Source organism: Ixodes scapularis, unplaced genomic scaffold (assembly GCF_016920785.2).
Source record: "Ixodes scapularis isolate PalLabHiFi unplaced genomic scaffold, ASM1692078v2 PGA_scaffold2__306_contigs__length_199485367, whole genome shotgun sequence".
Lineage (NCBI taxonomy): Eukaryota > Metazoa > Arthropoda > Arachnida > Ixodida > Ixodidae > Ixodes > Ixodes scapularis.
The window spans coordinates 36,549,947-36,568,977 of record NW_024609857.1 but is presented as its reverse complement, the minus strand read 5'-3'; the positions used below and the strand labels follow the sequence as shown (position 1 = coordinate 36,568,977).

General features: G+C 50.4%; 1 protein-coding gene across 4 annotated transcripts in view; it reads right to left on the bottom strand.

The window, feature by feature from the left end:
- Positions 1–19,031, bottom strand: part of LOC8031543 — a 431,410-nt gene that overhangs the window by 89,357 nt on the left and 323,022 nt on the right. The window contains exon 1 of one of the 4 annotated variants that reach the window (XM_042291806.1): positions 7,798–7,814. The exons of the other annotated variants lie outside the window; for them this stretch is intronic. The gene's annotated coding sequence lies outside the window, so the exon portion shown is untranslated. Of the gene's footprint in view, positions 1–7,797; positions 7,815–19,031 lie in introns of those variants that run through there. 4 annotated transcript variants of the gene reach the window in all.

Sequence of the window (19,031 nt, the reverse complement as noted above, 5' to 3'; positions counted from 1 at the left end):
ATATCAAACTCGCTTTATATTTTTTTACATATATAGGAATGCGGTGCACGCCCTCACTCAACGAGTAATAATGGTTTAACGCGTTATTTCTTTTTATTGCGTGTTCTGATTTCCTTTCACACGGCAAAATTTCATTAGCTGGCGCTTTTCGGTTGCACTGGTGTTTCACCCTGTCTAGTAGACCATAGCCATAAAAAAAAAAAAAAAAATGAAGATGGGAAAGGAAAAACAAAATAGACGAAACAGCCTCAAATCTAACATACAGACGAGATTGAATGCCATCCGGCGGCGCTGTCAGATACTGAATTCGGCGCTATCTGCGGCCATCCGGCACCAACAATCGTCAGGCAGCCTGCTCGACAGCCATCTAGGGCGATAAAACGGGACAAACAATCCTTCCCAAGCACCGGCTATCAATCCATCACGCGCGAGAGAATAGGCCTGATATGGCGACCGAAGAACCGTACAGACGGGGCCAACATTCTTATCCGGTGCGCCACGGATGCGCTACCGGTAAAACAAAGGTTCTAAGATTAGTCTAAAATAGATTTATTCCAATAAAACAACTTTCTATCGCAGTTGTGCGTAGAGTGCAGGACGCATATGATTGCGGGTACTTATATCGCTAGCTAACGGACCGACGTCACGAGCCAGTTTGGCTACGCCACCGCTGCCTGCCCGTGCACAGCACGAAACAGCAGGAGCCGTTTAGTGCACTGCCGATTGTCTCGTGTGAACTAAAGTTATGAGGCGTCACGCATGCGCCGAACGCTATAGTCGGTTACAAGTCAAGAAGGTAGGAGAAGCTCCTCCCACAAGCGTGATGCGCCCGTTTCAAATCCCTCCGCAGTCGAAAGAAGAGTTCACTGGAAACGCTCCTTGTTCCGCTTCAATGGATTCCCACTTGTCTCCGATCCCACTTTTTAAGAAAGCGACCTTTGTATTCATCGGAGAGGGAACCGAGCTCCTGAAAGCAGCCTTTGTATCCATCGGGGGGGAAGCTAATACCCGAAAGTCGTATTTGTTTCCGTCGGTGGGGGAAAACTCTGATCTCCCTCTCGTGGCTTCCACAATGCTAAGTCAAAGTCGAAAAATAAAGCAAATATGTACAGAAAGGCAAGACCCTCCTCGCGCGTTGGCCGCGACGTCAAGGAAACGGTGGGACGCTACTGGATACGCAGGTGGCGGAGGGATATCTGATTCCCTTTGAGGGGCATTTGCCGCTACCTTCTTAACCTGTACCTGACTATAGGTGAAATCGGTCTATTGCACTGAAACATAAAAAAAAGGAATTTAATCACATGTATAACTCCGTTCTATTACCGTTTCAAATGGCCCTAAGGCGAAAATTAGGGTTTCACTTTAAAAGAAAAAGTTGAAGCACTTTTTCGAGCAATCTGAGTTCAAAGCGGACTTCTACAACTTTTTGTCCCGTGAATTTAGTTATCGCGCTTGTCTTGGGCAGAAAGTAAACGTAAACAATATTTACTTAAAAAAAAAAACGTCCAGCGAATGCCGCGGAGTATGGCTCAAATAATCACCTAGAATAATCAAAGCCTCCGCATCGCCTTTTCTCCCCTCACGAAACGTCATCAGAGTCGGATCGCGCTAACTCGGCTATTGGACCCGAGTTCGACCTTCGACGCGCTGATTGGACACGAGACCCGGCCAAACACTGACACCGCACTCGTGCCCAATCTCAGGCCTCGATCGATCTGACTGTGATGAATGCAAGGAGGCCTTCTGCTTATCTAGGTGGTGTTGGTATGCGGCGATCCTCTCTGCCGCCTGTTATCTGTCCAAAGCGTCCTGACGTCATTGACGGCATCCGACCCAGCTTATAGACCATTCCATTTAGCGCTCTCTGGGCGGCACCATTTTGTTCGACCGCAGCGCCCTCTCCACACATCCGGGAAGTTTAGCGGGTTCGGTGGGGTAAAACGAGAGAGGGCACGCGCCCTACTCCGCTAGCAGACGACATACCGGGAAGTTGCCGTTCTCCATCTTTGGGCTGTATCGGCGGGCTCTACCGAACATCGAACTCTCGCTCGTGGCTGCCGTTGTGAGGTGGTTCGCGTTCTTAGAATAGTTGTGGCTACTCCAAAATCAGCCTATAGCTCTCTGTTGTTCTATTTTGCTAAATGATAAACTAGCATATCTTTTTCCGTTACTTAAATAGCAGTTGAGTCAGCCGGCAGTACTACCCTCAACTACTGCTTGTATTGCGGCAGGGGAGCACGTTTTATTTATGATTTCAGACTTCCACTCATGGTCGCTAAAGGCCTACACCAGTACGAACTTTTTTATAGTAAAAAAGGTACAGCAACCGGATTTCCTTTTCGCCAAAGAGACCGGCCAATCTGACACAGTTTTCCCTATTTTTGTTTTTTATTTGCACGCAGGTAACAGCGCAATTGGACCCTGTGAGATTTTCATCTAGCATAGTATTACACGATAACTGGCATTTCAAAATCTGCACATCTGCGCTTAAAAGTTCCAAAATGACGCGATTTTAAACAGAGTTTGCACGCCAGCCGGACGCTAGCTACAGCCCACTCGGCGGAGCGGAAGACATGCGGGGTGAGAGGGGGAGTGCATTTTTTTTCTCTTTTACCCTCTCTACTATGACCTTAATGGAACGGTCTATAGTAGCGAGGAAGGGTCATCTGACTCCGCTGATAACGTCACTTTTGCTAGATTCTTTTTTTTTCAGTTTCAGTTTTAGTTGGCTATTACGATGCTCCTATACTAATTAGATCAAAAGAAAACTTGAGGCACATAATATTTAAGGTGTCTATATACATTTCAACTTTTACTGTTTGTTCCTCTTCAGCTTCCCTTTAAGCCCGATCGCAACCGACATTACGATTCGACGGAACCAATCAACAGCACCAAAAGTGCACCGTGACGGTGCCAATCGCCTTTGTGCGTTTTTTATCACCGAATAAGCCAATCACGCACAGTGAATTCGCCCCGGATGGATGGATGGATGGATGTCCTTTTCTAACGGGCGGTAGCTTGCGCCACCTAGCTTAGGTTCAAAAATCCTGCGTTTTTTTTTTCTTACTTTTTCTGTGAGTGATTGGTTTAGCCGATGATAGAAATCCCACAAAGAAAACAAGGGCCGTGACGATGTACTTTTGGTAGAGCTTGTTTACTGGATTCATCGGATCGAAGCATCGGTAGCGGTCGGACTTTGTGTGAAACGAAGTACATACATGGCAAAACATTTCGGACGTTGTTTGGTCATCCCCGCTTTAGACGAAGACCTAGAAGGAGAGCGACGAGAAAGAAACAGTTGGGAAATATCGGCTATAGCCCGGATCCCAAGGTCGGTATCGGGGTGCAAGATAAACGAGAGAGAGGCGCTAATTAAAAAATTAAGCTCCGCGAACGGAGCCATGTATATATGCCCCGCGGAGGGTGACAACTCGGTTTCTTCTTCGAGTGTTCGTCCCCTCTCATGGTTATTTTCCTCACGCAGCCAATCGGAGAAAAATGAAATAAGAAAAATGACAGTTGTTCGGAAAACCTCGGACCTCGAGTACGCGGGAACCGATCATAGTCGTACCGTTTCGTTTTCCCCAAACCGGTCCTTTAACGATGAGGTGAGAATCGTATACCTTTATAACGCGCTAGCTCGCCCATAGTAGATGAATGGAGAAACAGAGAAGCGAGAACTCTGACGTCGAGGGTCTGTATGGCGATGTGAACTCGCACTTTGTGGATTTCCAATTTATCTCCGACTAATTTTTTTTTGTTAATTTGTAGATATTTTTTGTGCCTGTACGTACAGTGCTCTCCAAACTTAACGCCGCCGCGAGATGGTCCGCTTTTGGCACTTTTCGTGCTGTTCTTGGGTCTACCAGTCAAACTAGCCACCAATAAATTGGTAAGTATTTGGGTAACCAACTGGAGTCATTAAAGCTTCAAACACACACACTCCCTCATCTAAACTTCTCTTCGTACTTTCCGTCACGCTTGTCTACAAATATAGATGGCTTTCTGATCAATATTCTGCATTCGTAACCCGCAAATTCCGACCACAAACTGTTAAAGAAAAGCTTATATGGCAAATTGCTGGGCAATTGTGTTGCATACGGGAAACGTCCCAGCATCACGTGACATCCGGTCACGTGACGTCAATTTTTCCGCTATATTTGGCGGTGAAACTGAATCGGTTAGTAGGTCTGTGACGTCCCATAATGCAACACTGCACGCGTTGCATTGTGGGACATTACAGGCCGCGGCTTCACGAAATCCGCAGCAACAAGCCAAAGAACGTTTCACGTTAAAAACAAAATAAGGACGTTTACGACTGTGGAAAGAAGGGAATCATCACACGCACTCAAACCAGGCCGAGCTTCCAGAAACGGCGCAGAACAAGAAGAAACCCAACGTAGCGCGCGCCTCCAAGGCTATCCTCCCACCGCAGCAAAGGGAAGCAGCGTGTTTAGCCCACACGTATCGACAGCTCATGGCGCCTTGCCTGCTGGCCGGCGGACAAACTGCGCGCTCACAAGACGACGACGACGACGATAGCCGTCGGAATGCAGGAAAGCCGGAAGTCGGAGGAGGCAAGACCTCCGCACCTGCGCTCTCCGGGCAGGCAAGATCACGGCTGGATCTAATCGCCGCACTCACGGCCACGTACGCTGCGGCGGCGGTGCAAGAGGTCTCGCGGCGGTCAAACGTTCGCTTTCAACAACAACTCAAAGCGGAAAGCCACCGGGATGCGCCGGGCGAGTCGCCCGCCACCATTCAAAGCGAACACTCGTTTTCGGCGTTCCCGCCGCGGTGGGGGTCGACACAAAAAAGGCAGACCAATTCTATGACGGATGAGGATCATCCGGGCCCGCAATCCGCAGAGGCCGCCCGCAAAAGTAGAAAAAACCTGGGCAGTTTAGCGCGACTATCCAACCGAGATGCGCGTTCGCGATTCGAAAACGAGCGCCGGGCGATCGGTCGGTCAAACGCGGCAGATCGCCCAACGCAAGTGCGCGCGCTCGGAGCGATCCGATCTTCGTGGAACGACTTGAAAAGCGAAAGCGGATTCAGCCGCTGGTTACATCGACGGCCAAACTGCCCGGCGGGTTCAAGGGACCTTCCGCTGCCGGTTCCCCCGACCGTTCGGCGGCCGAATCACCTGGCGAGGGTTGTCATCATCATCGTCATTATCATCATCATCATCTCGTGCGGAGGCACACCGACTCGTATTCTGACGAAGCGCGTGGCTGCTGGTGAGAGCTGACCGTGCTCCTTGCAGGGCGGGGGAGGTTGCGGTTAGGCTAGAATGCGGACATGGTGGAACCCCTGGCGAACCGCAGGGGGTCAGGATCGTCGCGAGCGATGTTAAACGGTTCCTTCTTCCCGAGCAAGCAGCAACCTCCCAACCGGGGCGAGGGATGCGCACAAACAACTGCGCGACGTGCCCTCGGCACTTAGAGGTGATTCCGGCGCTGTTGGGTAATCGAAACAACGATCTCGCCGTAATAGCGTTTCACCTTCTACGACGCGATTGTAAAAAATTGAGAGAAAAAAAGAAAAGAAAAAAAAAGCGTAACAGCCTTTCGAGTGCCTCTAAATTTCGGGGTTCCGCGGCGAGATCATAGGAATAAAGAAGTCGATCATTGTGGTTAATGTTTTTGCTTCGGGTGCAGTGGTGCTGGGCTCGCGAGAGGACGTTGTCTCCATCTGGATCGCCCTCTGAACGCGCTTTACCAGCACTGCCCAACTAAACAATCTACGTGGTATTCGGGACTCTTAGCAGATTGTGCGCTAGAGCTTTGCGTTGCTAACGGGAACTCGTGCCGTTCCTTTGAGGCATGGGCTGAGCACGCGCCTGCTGGATCCGCAATCCACAGCGTAGTCGGCTAAACCTCTCCATTGACTATACATACGTAACGAAGTCCTTCACAACGCGCACTCAAAGAAACGAATCGTCGACTATTCCACTGTCTCTGGAAGCGGTCACTCCCCGTTACCCTCGCAATATGCGTCACAACCACCCGCGCGTCATTCAGTAAGCCCACGTAAGTGCTCTCACAATCACTCAGATACAACACATAAGCAAAGACCGAAGGCGAAACTGAAGGAACGCCTCTCGTCTCTTTCTCGCTTTCTTTTCGTGTTTCCAAGGCAAGGGTGCACGCCTCAGTAGAAAAAAGAGAGCCGGAGGAGCATCGCGGCTCATTGCCCTCGGGCACTGGAGTGTCTCCAGACAGAAGACTGACAGAGCTAACCAACCAACGAAACCCGCGGGGGCTTTCAAAGAGAAAACTATACTTTCAAAGGGAGAAAGCGCGCTTCGAGGCAGCTATATAGGCCTCCCCAACAGCATATACTCTCCGCTGGTTCTTCTCAGCTGCTGACATGAAAAGAAGTCTCCAGGGGAGAACCAGGCAGACGAACGAGCATGTGTCCGCCGCGGCCGCTGAGCAAGCAGAGCAAGGGATCCTCAAAGGCGGCGGTGGCGTCGCCCGATCTGTCGGGGCCCCGCTCGATTTGCGGGCTACAAAGCCGGCTCATTGTTCGAGCGAGCACGCCGCGGCACGCTCGGAATGAGATCGCCATTAAGGGCGTTCCCTGGGTGGACTCCCTCCCTTCCACACCGGGGGGAGGCCGCGGGCGAAGCGTTTTCGCTCGACACCATCGCTGTTTTTTTGTTGTTGTTTTTTGTCGACACAGTGCTACCTGCAGTCAGTGAACTTCGACAGGGCGCAGAGATGTCGAGTGTCCCTTCGATGTTGCTGATTGGTTGCTGTGAGACGTAAACAGTCGCAGTCGCAGTCGCTAAAATAAACCGCCATCCAATACTGCAAAAAAAAAAAACGCAAAAAAAACACGTACTTTACAAACGAAATTGTTTTTTTTTTCTTTTTTTTTTTTTTCGGCTGCCATTTACAATTTTGGATGCTTGGAGACAACCTCCCACATTTTATGCATTTATTCTCCACATTAAAATACGCAAAATATGGACATCGAGTGTGCCACATCTAACTAAAATATCGCTAATTAGAACATTATCGAAGAAAGGCAGCAAAAACAATGCCATTTATGTCCAACCTTACAGGGAAATTCCGATCGAAAACCACGATCAAACAGCAAATTTACCTGTGCGTTCCTTATCGAGAAAAATGGATACAATACTTAATACGGTTCTTTGACATGGTACTATGGGAAATGACGCGAATGGGTAAACCTGTTTTCGTTTTTTAATAGTAGTGTTACATATTAGAAATTGCTTTCTTAACCTCGAAAATGACATATAAAAGCCAAACAGCATGAGCGAAATCAGCGCAAAAATACCTAAAGCGTGACCTTGGTTTGGACATTGCTCGAGACAACGCCACGCTTGGTTCTTCAGCGCAGATCATGGTTTTGGGCCTTAAACTAATCGTGACCACTTCTTATCTCCTTTCGTCTCAGGATGCTTGAGGCCACAAACGCATACTGTGGGCAGCAATCATAAACTTTTCGCGCAGTTGGACAGCATACAGCAGAGCCAACGGTTTCCAAAGCCCCGCCCACCGGATTTTCTCTGTTGCACCAGCAGGGAAACCAAGCAACAGATGGCCTCGGAAACTTTGATGTCGATTAAAACCGGATTTTCACCCAACCGGCAGCGATAAAGAGTTTGTCTAAAGCGTCAGACCAGTAGCACGTTTACCGCCAGAGGTGAGCGGCAGTCAGCCTAGCTGTCCGCATGGGAGTGGAAAAAGAAAGCCGGCAGTTCGTACGGCGTCGAAACCGGGTCGCGTCCAGCGGTCGGTCTGACTGCACAAGGTCGCGCCTCACCTCAATGCGATACACGACAGGGGACCCCGCGAGAGGGCGACAGGACAGAGGGCGCGGCTCGTGGGGCCAGCGCTGAAACGCTTACCTGCAAAGAGAACAAAGGGGGGGAAAAGGCAATGGTTAGTCAGCGAACCTATAAAGCCGACGGCCCGTGGCCTAGAAATTGGCACCGCGTCGCGCTGCGACATTAACGCTAACGAACCATGATTACTCGCCGCTGTTTTGAGAGTTGCGTTTTTTTGTTTTTTTGTTTGTTTTTATGTTGGGTCCGGAGGTTTCATTGACGGCTCTGGCGTCGCGCTTATGCATGACGATCATTATACAAGCGTCGTGCGCTCGCAATAATCGTCGGCTGGATCGAATTGAAAAGCGCCTTACATCACAACAGATGCTTGGGCGTGTAAAGGGGGTCGCGAAACTCTGGATTTGTTTTTTCTTCCTTATTTTTGTTGGTTTTGGTGAGAGGTGAACCAGTCGAGCGTTGCCGACGGTGTTTACAACGCGTTGACCCGGCTTCAGTTTATCAGGACGCAAAGGCAGCGGAAAAATAAAAGAAACAAAAATTAAGATAAAAGGAAACAACTAAAGACTATAAAACGAAGGCGTGATTTAATTACACCTCGTAACAATGGCGTCTCTCACTCAATTCCCGCGAACTAAATCGGACGCTGATTGCGATCACATCTCAGGCTCCCGACGATCCGTGTCCGCTTCTGACCTCGCTGATATAGCTGAAGGCGACCAGACTGGAAAATGCGAACGGTACCTAGACGGCTTTTCTTGTGAGTCATACGTGAACTCAATCGCGTCATCACAGAGTCTAAGCAGATTTAGGCGGTTCCATAGATAATATAATAATAATTTAAAAAGAAAGCTTAATTAGTTTCGGCGCTATCAGGCGGAGACATCGATCGCGCAAGTCTGCCATCGTCAGCCACAGTAGTATGCCTGTGGCTTGTCACGAGGCTTGAGTTGCCTTCACACTGCTCGTATGTCACACTAGAGCCACTAAATGAGCTGAGCTTAGAGTATTGGCAGTCCGTTCCCCGACATTGTTGTGGGCGTTGCCATTTTGGTGCTTGTGCAGAGCAGACGCAACTGCCGATCGTCATGATTCAAAAGTGCGACTTCCTCAGCATTAGATTCGGTGTTCGGAAGCTCATGCAATATTGCTATGCTCTGTTGCGAACTGTTTAAGCATTTGTGAAGGACAGAAAAGCGTTTCCTGTGATTTCAGATGAACCTTCAAATAACTGGCAACTATGATTTTAACCCACAATATGGCCAAGTGTCGTTTCTCTGAAGCTTAGCTTATTTAGTGGCGCAACGTCACACAAACGACACGCTGTCCGCTCCGGACATGAAGTATCTGCGGGCAGGCCTCACGCATGTTCCAAGCATGTTTGCATTAGACATACATGTATGCCTCGAATACGTCTGTATAGAGTACACGCCGTAACACACCCTTTTGCTTGTATAGCTCCGTGTGGCCTAAACCGTTAGATGACCTCACTATTCACAATACGCAGCGGCAGATACGAAAAAGAAAAGAAAAAAAAAAAGAGGCTATTACGCAACGACTCAAAATCGCGACACGTTATTGAGGTCAGGGTGGCCGAACTCTGGAATCCTCTTACGATCGGAGCATTCAGAGCGGCCGACAAAGCGGCATGCAACGCCGCCGCCCGCCATACAGCGCCCTGTGGCTCTTCAAAGCAGGCATGCCTATAGGAACGAATGTCGCGCGTGGAATGCACTCACAATGGACCAACGTCAGCTCACTTCATCACCGAAAGAAAACTTTTTTTTTTTTTTTTTTTTTTTTTATAAAGGGGAAGCGCAAGCGGAGAAGGGACCTCCCCCACTGTCAATGTGTGAAGAAACGACAGAGGCACAACAAAGCAAAACCGAAACACACACAAAAGAAGAAAAGAACGCCCCTAAAAGTGGCCAGCAAGCTTGTCACTTGCCACCGAGTGCTCTCAGGCGAGAAATCTAGGCCGACATCTCTGAACCCCCAAAAAGTCCCTCGAGCCAGTCTGGGTTAAACAACACAGCGCACGCACGTACTACATACAAACGCATGTATACGAGCTGTCCGGCGAAAAGAAGAAATTGTAACGGTACGAGTAGCACATTTCCTCCTCTTTCATTCGTTCATTTCTTTATTTCGTGCCGTGACCGGTATCATCTCGTCTCCTCCGCCGCGCGTGTCGTCCACGAGAGATACAGCACAAGAGGCGTCTCTCACGGTTCATCGAACTTACGCGACGACAAGGACAGTTCAGCGACGCGAATAGCTGCAGTCGGACGACACTTGTACGCGAGGAAGTCTCTTGGCCGACGATAATATACGGGGCGCAGTGCCGCGCGCGCCGTAAGAAAGCACGGACGCGACGTCGCTGCGCTCCCTCGTTAATGATCGGAAACGGTCTTTCGCCAAACTCTACGCGACTCGCATTACTTCAAAAAGAACGCCACGCAGCGACGGCAAAAAAGCCAGGCATGCAGGCGTGCTCTGCCCCTTGTGTTTGTGCTCGTATGACCTCGTTTTTTTTGCCGCTTCTATTGTTGTACCGCGTGTTTTTGTCTCTTGCTTTTTGGTTCTGTTGTGTTAGTTGCTGCGGACGCCAAGTCGCTGGAGCGTGACAGCGGCACCTACGGGGCGGGCCAGTCCCTCCGCGGCGTCGCTCCCATTTTTTCGCCCGGGGAGCTGGAAGTCCAAATTGAGACAGGGCCGGTAATAACGGCAACGGGCGGGCGGCAAGTTCGATGCTGGACAGACAAGAATATTGAAACAAACCTACGGCAGTCGTATACAACAGCGTGCGCGCGCGGGAGCAGGGAGCAAGTATCCGCGCTTGTGTGTACGATTGTCGTTTCGTTCTTCCAGCGTTGCACTGGCGATGTTGTCCTGCGTTTCCTCGCTTGCCCGGCGTTCGTTCCCCTATTTCGACGTCCGTCACGCCTTCGCGAGAAATTGTTAAAAGCGGCCGCCAGGAATGCCATGGCTTGTTTTCAAGCTCTTGCGTCAGCTCTGACTCGAACGAAACGCGCGCAACCCAACGTCCGGGTTTTTTGTTCATTTGTTGTTGTTGTTGTTGTTTTTTGTTGTTCTTTTGCGACCGACCCGTTGTTGTTATTACCGGCCCTGTCTCAATATATATGTTTGTTTGTCAAAAGTGTGCAAGTTTTGCGAAATGCTCGCTTGGTACACATCTTTATAGATCTTCTTTTCTTCAACTACTCTTCGTTGGTCCACTAGTTGAGTTCCCCTTATTCCCTCCCCGCGCCAAGTCTGCTCGACATTGGGCGACGGAGTGCTTGTGCCCGAGTGCCACTAGAGCGACAAACAGAAACAAACAACACCGACAAGCCGCAAACACGTGCAGCAGACACACGCCAATGTATCCTTGGCAGGATTGCAATCACTCGTGCTCGCGTCGTAAGCACCGAGAGACTGCAAGCCTGTCCGAAGTACCTTCGCGCGAATGGAGCATGTTGTTGAGTGTCGTCGGTGTCTGTTGTTTCTGTTCGTCACTCTTTACTCCGTTCACACTTAATGTGAGACTGCAGCCAAGGTTAGAAGCTCGAGTTCTCCCGCGCACCTGGCTTTGAGACGTGCATTTCTAGCGCGAGTGCTTGTTCTGCGGAAGAATGCTTCAAAGCAGCGACCTCGAACTCTCGTGGTTGTGGCATTGGCTGCAGTACTATCGTGGGACTAGGTCATAACCTGACTGGAGGACAACCGGACACGCGGTAGTCAAACAAACGGAAGTGGAGAGTCGCATCTTCAACAGTCGGTAAGAAATTTCCCTGATTCTTAATAACGGGTAAAAAAACTACATTGCTCGGCATAAAGCACGGTGTCCAAACCATCACACTATCCATGATGCCTGCGACAATGGAAGCCAGGACACGTCGCAGGTGCCCTGCGGCGCCTGTGACAAGGAAAGTCAGGACACGTCACAGGTGATGTCACAGGTGGGGAGCCCTGGAATTCGTCGTTGCGGGCGCGGACGATATCAAAATCTTGAAACATAAAACGTTGTTCCGCTTCGTTCCTGGACCGATCTGCGGCTCTTCTGATGAAACGATCCGCGGAACCGGCCCCAGGAGAGCCGATGAAACGTGGGCGCGAAACTCTCCCCGATGCCTGGTCGCTGCACTCTCACGCACCATACCAACTGGACGTTACAGGCTCGTACGGCGAGACAAGACGACGCACCCCAGAAGCCGACGCGCGTATGCAAGGCCGTCCATATACCGCGGCCGCTGCGGCAGCTGGTCCGACCAGCGGCCGTCCCGATCATCGCGCTGCGGCAGCCAGAGTTCGTGACACGAGACGGCGCCTTATCGGGGCATCGGATAATGAACCTCTCACTGGAGAGAACGAGCCAAGAGAGAGAACTGCATACCAGGCGGAGGACCGACCAGGGGAGCGTAGGGAAAGTGCAAGAAGGTGCCCATTACACGAGCGCGCGCGGAGAAGGAGGGGCGTCGATGCTGTTGTTGTTGCGCAGAAGGGCCTCGCGGCTCGCCCCGGACCCCTCGGAGGGGGCTCACGCCGGTCCCCGCGGATGCGATGCGCCAGCGAGCGCGCTGTTGTTATAATAGCGGCGAGCCCGGTCACGACTGTCACGAGGGCTCCTCCTAGACCGATCGCTCTCTCGTGTACCTACACGCCGGGGAAATTTCGGGCCTCGTGATTTGGAGGGCGCCGCTGCCGGCGTTATGTTTAGGTACAGTATACTCCCTTCGCCCCTAAGCCGACAGTGTAGTTGAAGCTACGCGCTTGTCGGACCAATCAACAACCTCCCTTTCATCGGGTGACCCAGCTCTCTGCGCGCGCGTTTGGGCGAGAGCGTGACCACGCGGCGAAAGATCGCCGCGTAACTGGTGCGACTAGCTTCCGCCGTATGATCAGCTCGGTTTGCGGACGGGGTACAGAAGACGGCCGGCTCGTCTGTGGTTTGGATGTCGAAATTTCGGTTGGGAGGGAATCCGTCTTTGGGGTCTCTGTGCATCTGGGTCGGCCGTCAGCGGACGCCGGCGGAGCAAACGTGCCGGACGCGGGCTCTGCAGCGTGCATCGCGTGACGACGAGCGGCGCGACTACCCCTGATAGATACACGAGTTGGTCGACGGCATTCCTTCGCCTGTGTTGGATCGTCTTGTTAGGCGCTTTGTTGATGGGGGCGTTGACGAAGAGACGGCGTTTTCTCTCAGGGATCGTTGTTCACAAGAACGGGAAATCAGCGTGTCAGATACCGTGAAAAAGTCTTGCTGAAAAAAAAAAAAAAACACTTTTCGCATTTTTTTTTTTTTTTTTTTTTTTACCCAACGACGTCTTAGCATTTTAGTGACTGCTCGCACACCTCCTTAGGCTGCGCTGAAAGCTCTAGCATTAAACGTAACGTGATGTTCAAGTGTAAAGAATTCTTGCTACTTAACTTACGGACAAGATTGGGATTCGTACGACAAGAATACCCGTATACCTGTACGATCCGCGGCGTCTTCGCCCTCTTTGGTCTTTTCTTTAATTTTCGTGTTTTAATCATACTGGAATTTGATATCCCGGAACTGGCAGGTCTTAGAACTTAGTCGAATCATCTACGAGGTATTTCCGTCTCGTAAAACTCAACGTAAGAGCCATTCATCTCGGATTTCACGACGCGAGTGCACGTAATTACGTTGCCAAAACGGTTAATCTTGTTTTTTTTTTCTTTCGTTTTTTGTTTATAGCAGGAGCGATGTTGAGTGAAGGGAAGATCGTTCGTTGTTTTGGCGAAAATGCTGCCCGGAAAAACCCGGAGAATTTCGGGTTAGCGTGTCAAGTTGTCTAAGAGCAGCCGATACGTGGAGGAAAAAAAACCCAAATCGGGGCCACCCCTCTATGATTACCTCGACACTTATAAAAGAGACGACGAGCAATCCGCAGTCTACTTCTCGCATTTTAATCGTCGTTCAGGCACCGATCGCTCAAAGCGGCTGTCGGTTTCACGAGATCCGCTAGCACCAAAACCCATTCATTACCCCGGTGGATACATTGAACTGGAGCACTCTAACCTCCAGCACTGGGTCAGAACGGCCGCGCATATGCATGAACCGAAATCACGACGACGCCAGGACTACTCTGAGCAGAATCGAGCTGGCTCTTCCTTTGGTCCGCTCGCTCGGAGAGATGGTACTCGTACACTTCGTGTCAGCGGATGCTACGAGTCATCGGAGCCAATCCAAAGCCATGTGAATATCACGGGACCTTCGCGTGTGTGTGTGTGTGTGTGTGTGTGTGTGTGTGTGTGTGTGTGTGTGTGTGTGTGTGTGTGTGTGTGTGTGTGTGTGTGTGTGTGTGTGTGTGGGGGGGGGGGGGGGGGTTGAGTCACTTACTCACGTCACACGTTCACAGTGCTGGATTGGCTGAGGTTGGCCGTAGCACCCGCCGTGGTCCAACAATGGATGAAAAGAGAGTATACGGAAGAAAAGAAAGCAGGCAGGGCGTGCTCCATTCTCAGAAAAAAAGGTCGGCTATAAAAGATTCTTCTTTGTTTTTTTTGTTTTTTTCACTCGTCGCCAAGGTTTTGTCGAACCCGCACTAAGAATCGAAAGAAGAGTGAAGGAAAGTGGAAGGGTCCATGAACTAATTTGAAGAGCCGCGCAGCGACCGACCGATACACGTGAACGGCCAGCGGTATACACGCGCGCGGATGTTTACGACTTCGAAGAACCAATTTCTCTTTTAGTTTACTCCACAGGGGGGGAGTGAGAGTGAACTGGAAGCGGAAGGGAGAGCAGTTATGAGGAAGTGAAAAGAAAAGAAAAAAATTGGGAGGAGAGTCCTGTCAGAAATGCCTATTACGGTACCAACAGCCAGACACCGCGAGAGGAAACTAGTTACATGTGTGCGTCCGTGCGTTCGTGTGTAGCAGCTGCAAATTGGCGACCGACGAGCGACCATTACAGACGTGGCCTTTCAAGTGGCACCCAGGAGCCATTTTGGGGCCTTGGAGAGTGCGCGCCCATCTTTACATGTCAGGGGAAGGCTGTTCACCCGTAGCATCGATGGGTAAACAACAAGCAAACAAACCAAGTATACACCACGGCGAGAGAGGAAAGAAGGCAGCGCCACACCTCGCTGTCTTGGTGGACTCGAAGGCAGGCGATACTCGTGCCGTTGCACTCCACCCCGAGCAAAGTTTCGGCTCATGTGAATTCGCTCTGCCCGATTCTCGGTCGGACGAGTCATTACTATGGAGGAGGCGGTAAAAGATGATCTCCCCGCATCCACCTTGCTCAAATTTGGACAGTTGCGACACCGTGCCGGGAGGCGAGCTTGCCTCTAAATGAATATCAGCAGAACTATAAATCTTTCGGAATGTTTTTTGTTCCTTTTTTTGTCGCATTCTTCGGCGACTGCATCCGTACGTGCGCGTGCAAGCGGTTAGTCCTCATATTTTTTTTTTTTACATCTTTGTTATTGTTTTGGATACTTCAAGGTGGTGGCATTAGTTTCGCCGCTCTCTGATGTACATCCGAGAGGCGCTTTTGGTTTTGCTTACGAAAGCGAAAGTGAAGAAGTGCATCGACTCATCGACTCGGTCTTTCCCGGGGGTTACTGGAGCACGATCCATCAGAGTGGATAATACAGTTCAGCCGTTGTCATTGCAATCTCTCGAAGAACTCGAAAACGCCGGAGCAGGATTTCTTCCATTGTTTCGAGTGACTTTGATTGGCAGGCAAACCGAATCATGCCGCTGTGCTAACAATGGCGGCTGACAACCGCGGCGATCATGCTGTAAACAATGCCCCATGCCAACATCAGGTGTACTATGGTATAGGGCTCCTATATTTAATATTCTGAGGAAAAAAGTTTCTGCGTATTCTCAGAACGTACTCCTCGGCCCAATAAACGAAGGTGGCAAAGTAGCAATATGTTTAGCAACATTAACTGGCGTGTGACGGGGTTGGTTTAAGGACGAAAATAGCGGTGTATTCGCGACTTCAACGGCTTGGATAAAATCTCCGTTCCTCCGTTTCAAAATTTCGCCAGGTTTCGCTGCACGCTTGGATAGGAGCTGGCTCACCGGTTCTCTCCTTCCCCTCTTTTCTGCTGGGTGTATCTCAAAACGTCCCATTCGCATTTGAACCTTGCACATTTCGACCCATTCTCATTTGGACGTTCTCGTTTGAACCTTCTCATAAGATCCGAATCGGGTTTTTCGCAGCTGGACCCATTCTCATTTTGCCCGTTCGCGCTACGACCGAATGGCACTAGTTCGGCATGCTTCTAACGTCGTTATGCCTTCGCGGCTTTGTTGATGAGCCTTACCTTGCTTGGGCCCCCAACATACCATCAGAGATATGCTATGTGTAGAGGTACGCACTGAGAATCGTGCATTGACGTCTGCTTCCCTTCCTCCAAGCAAATGAGAAAAAAAAAGCGATGAACATTTAATTGGGAAATTTTGTTTGAACAGAAATAGCATACATAATAGCAGTGGTTCTCAACCATTGATGTTTCGCGGACCCCCTGTAGAAAGGCAGAGAAGATGGAGGACCCCGTTCGGGGTGAGGGGAATAGAAAGGTATAAGTTATCATGATAATGATTTAATAAATGGATATAACTAATTACTACTGTGAAGTAGACTTATCTCATTGGCATACACACAGAGTGCTCTCTCGAAAATCGGAACGTTTCTTCTCAACGTGAAGAAAGACATCTAATATTGTCGTGCCTGACTGATGAGACAGGGCTTCACAGAACCCTAGGATGCCTTCGCAGGCCCCCTTTTGAGAACCACTGCATTATAGAAGTGGTGGTGTTGTCCCAAGTCGAGAGACCTCAAACAACGTGACATTTCGGAATATGATCTGGCTGCGATAAATAGTTGGTCTGTTTTATTGTCAGCTAGTAGCTTTTCACGACGATCTCGACGCACTGCTAAAACCCTTAGCAGAGAGAGTATGCCTGTAGCGTGGCACACACAAAAACAAATTGTATCAATGTATTTATTAATATTACCCTAAAAAGAATTTTGGTATAGAAAGAGTCAAGTGCGACGGGTCAAAGCGAGATATTTTTGAGAATGGCTGTTTTGAAAAGGGCCAGGTGGAAAGGGCGAAACGAAAACGGGCCCGAATGAGGAGGGTTGGAATGCGAAAGACGAAACGAGAAAGGGCCAAATGCGACAGGTCCAAGAGAGAAGATCTCTTTGAGGATGGTTGTTTTGAGAAGGGCCTAGTGACAAGGTCGAAACGAGAACGGGCTCAAATGATAACCACCCTTTTTGCTAGGTGGCCTCTCCTTCCCTGGAGCTGCGAATAGCAGCATATGGAGGAACTAGAATACGCCATGTACGTCCCCCAATATATGCATCGTCATGCGCATTAATCGGTTGTCGCTACTCGTAAAAGACCTGTCGAACACCGTCTATAGGGACTTGAGATACAACGCCTCCATTGCCCTTTTCCTGTGACACTATGCTATAAGGACATCTCCGATCGCCGTCATGCAACCGCATTGGTTGTATAGACTCTACGTTTCTAAAGTTCAAGTAACAGAGCTCTACAAAAGACACTGTGTTCTCAGCCGACATGACGACAATTTTAGTGAAAAACTCGAGACTTCTAGCTCCGATTTCCACAAACCCTGTTCCCGGATGAACATGACACAGCAATACTTCGCTCTCGGCAGAAGGGTTTATTCACTCACTTATTGCCTGGGGAATTTCGGGATCGGGGAACGGTCATCGGCGAGGTCGGAGGAAAGTTCGCTGCCACAGCAGCTTTTCCGAGTCCCCAGCGGTGGTCGTCCACACCGCGTCATGGGGACGTCGTCGTCCAGGGTCGCTGTCCGGTCCGTTTGTCGAGTCCGCCCCTCGACGTAGTGCCCGCACTCCCCGCGCCAGCGTTCCCCGCCGTCCGAGCTCGCCTCCGTGACTTGTTGATCCCCAAGTCGGCAGCAAGAGAGGCCACCCTTTGTCTCGCTTCCCCTTTTTGAGACTTTCTTGGCTTTGTCCCTCCAACCGTCCAATCGGGAACCTTGCCGCGAGCCTACCCTCCGACGTCAGCGCTGGGTGAGGGGGCGCTTTCCCCGTTCCTCCCGGAGGGCTGGGACATTCCACGACAGGACGGCGGCGGGAAGCGGGAAGGTCACGGGAAACGTGGGGACGCCCGACAGGACGGCAGTGGGAAGTGGCGAGGTCACGGGGAACGGAGGAACGGGGAGAGGGTCTCCACAACCTCAGTCTCGGGTTTTTCACTAAAATGTTTAATATACACCAGCACACTTGCGCCCTTACGTTCTGCTCATGATGACAATGTTATCTGCGGGCACGCGTCAACCACGCTCGAAGCATGTGTGCTTCATACATAGCAAAGCTTAGAGCATGTCCGCGGGCAGTCTTTGTACGACCAGTTTGTCAGGAAAGAAAGGATGGATGGATGGATCGATGTTAATGGCTATACCCTTTGTAACGGGCGGTAGCTTGCGCCACCTAGCCCAAGTCTAAAAAAGACTTAGGCTAGAAACACGCCTCAGGCAGTGCTTGCAGACTATCTCTTGTATGATGTATGAACAGTGTGAGCGAGGCTTTAAGGCCCTTCCGCCGAAATGATACAGGTTATACATCTTTCTGCAGACACCACAGCTCCTGGAAGTAGGAAAGTTTTGTTGCGGCACGAGTTCGCGGGTGTGAGCCCACAAATTATCCGAGAGTCAGGTCGTTCGTTTTCGCAACAAGTTATTTACGGCGGAACAAGCGACGACTGGGGAAACTATATAGGGGCGCGGCGGTGGGTGGGTGCTCCTCGTTCCGAGAAACGATAACGCTTTGGCCGCGGAGAGAGGTCAGAGCAGCAGAGACAACGTACCATGTAGATGACGTAAATGCCGGCTGTAGGGCGCCATACAATCTCTCTGTCTGGTGACATAACCTGCTATTTGGTGCGCCGACACTCTGGGTCGCAACCTTCCTCATATTCAACCCTTCGCCTGCGCAGGTACGCACTTGCGTATGCGCTTATCGGCGAGCTAAGCGCGCCGCGAACTTCGCACGTTCCATTTCCAAAACAAGCGGGTTGTAAATTTAGGTGTACATGACGTTACGAACCGACAGGAGTGATAGGCGAAAGGTGAACCGACTAACCTATATACATGTCGAATACCATTCTGCTCCGGCGTTGAAATGTCAATTTGTGTGTGTGTGTGTTTGTGCGTGTAAGCGTTGTAGTTG